Genomic DNA, 2,280 nt, shown 5'->3' on the forward strand with positions numbered 1-2,280 from the left:
TGAAACAGTTCGGTTGATCATACCCATCATTATTAAAACTGTTTAGCTATCATTCCCAGCAACCACAGACATCAACATTGATGACCACGCCTACAATCAGGGGTCAGGGGGTCATCAACCAGGGGTCAGGGAGTCATCAACCAGGGGTCAGGGGGTCATCAACCAGGGGTCAGGGAGTCATTAACCAGGGGTCGGGGGGGGGGGGATCAACTAGGGGTCAGAGGGGGCATCAACCAGGGGTCAGGGGGGTCATCAACCAGGGGTCAGGGGGTCATCAACCAGGGGTCAGGGGGGTCATCAACCAGGGGTCAGGGGGTCATCAACCAGAGGTCAGGGGGGTCATCAACCAGGGGTCAGGGGGTCATCAACCAGGGGTCAGGGGGTCATCAACCAGAGGTCAGGGGGGTCATCAACCAGGGGTCAGGGGGTCATCAACCAGGGGTCAGGGACACTAATGTCCCTAATTTCTACCTCCAGGGACCCTTATAAGTGCCTCTGGGACCCCTAGGCCTCCACTCCCATCTATAATTCCCAATCCCCATCACTACTTCCCAATCCCCATTACCAATTCCCAATCCCCCTCACTAATAAAATACTCCCCATAGCTTTCATCATCAATTATACCTTCCCCCTTACCCATTCCCCATTTCCTCGCACCCCTTCCCCATCTCCACCCCTTCCCCCCTATCACAAGAACCTCTTCATCCCCCTTTTTCCAGCCCATTCCCCCATTAAAATAACCCTTTTTTCCTCTTATGCTAGTCCTTTTCCCATTATTATATCCCTGTCAATCCCCCTTACTCGCCCCCATTTCTCTGGGGGTCTCTGTCACCCATCACCACAGTCCCCCCTTCCATCTGCCACCCCTCGTCTTATGGAACGCATGGGAAGGAAAGATAGGAGAGGAAGGGGGAAAGGTGCTGGGAGAGAAGATTCAGTTTATAGCCTCGTGGTGACATCCCTCTTCTCTTCCCCTTCCTTTCCCTTCCCTTCCCTTCCCTTCCCTTCCCTTCCCTTCCCTTCCCTTCCCTTCCCTTCCCTTCCCTTCCCTTCCCTTCCCTTCCTTCTCCTCCTTTCCCAATCGAGCCAGTTACTCCCAGTTAGTGGGTCTGCCAGCTCCACCAACCAGTCTCAAGTTCAGTTATTAACTCGACCTTACGCCTTTCCTGAAGAAGGAGGGGGGGGCGGACGAAAGGGGCCGAGGATAGGGGAGGGGATGTCAGAGAGGGGGGGGGATAGTAAGAGAGAGAGAATAGATGAGATAGCAAACGGGAGATGAAAGGGATAGAGGTTAGAGCAAAGATACATTGCAATGCATTGTGGCATCTGTGTAAAATGGAGCAGCTGCATCTGTAACATAGATTGCAACAGAAACAACAGATGCAACAGAAAACAACAGTAACGGTAGATATTACCGTTACTCGGATTGCACTGTGCAACTCAGCCAAGGGACATATTGAATTAGGACATATTAGGACATATTTCCTGAGACACAAGAGATTAAACCAGAAATATATTTCCCATACGAATGAGGAGATTTCTAAAAAAAAACAGTATTTAGAAACTCGTATATACAAATATAATACACAATATACACGTTCTTTGATCCAATATCTAATCACGTATATAAGTGTATATAGCCGTTTATGGACAAGAATATCCATGTATTTATTCATTTGATTATAATTATGCCAATTATAGTTAAAATTATTGTAATTATTAGTTCATATCGCTTATATGTAGACTAACCGGGAGCCGGTCGGCCGAGCTGACAGCACGCTGGACTTGTGATCCTTGTGGTCCTGGGTTCGATCCCAGGCGCCGGCGAGAAACAATGGACAGAGTTTCTTTCACCCCTATGCCCCCTGTTACCTAGCAGTAAAATAGGTACCTGGGTGTTAGTCAGCTGTCACGGGCTGCTTCCTGGGGGGTGGAGGCCTGGTCGAGGACTGGGCCACGGGGACACTAAAAAAGCCCCGAAATCATCTCAAGATAACCTCAAGATAACCAGAGCGTGGAAAGTTATCAGGGAAGTGGAATCCCATCTTCAGACGGCGAGCTAGTTAATAGTTTAGTTGTTCTACGATAGTTTCATACAAAAAATTAACATGTATATTACAGCTAATTAATCAGGTGGGATGGGGGTAGGGAGAGGGATAGTGAGGGGTAGAGAGGGTAGAGGGGGGGGAGAAGGGGTTGTAAGGGAAGGGAAAGAAGAGGGAAGGGAGGGTGGGGGTTATAGGGGGGGTGGGAGGATTAGTAATAAATTATTAATAATTT

Source organism: Procambarus clarkii, chromosome 14 (assembly GCF_040958095.1).
Source record: "Procambarus clarkii isolate CNS0578487 chromosome 14, FALCON_Pclarkii_2.0, whole genome shotgun sequence".
NCBI classification, from domain to species: domain Eukaryota; kingdom Metazoa; phylum Arthropoda; class Malacostraca; order Decapoda; family Cambaridae; genus Procambarus; species Procambarus clarkii.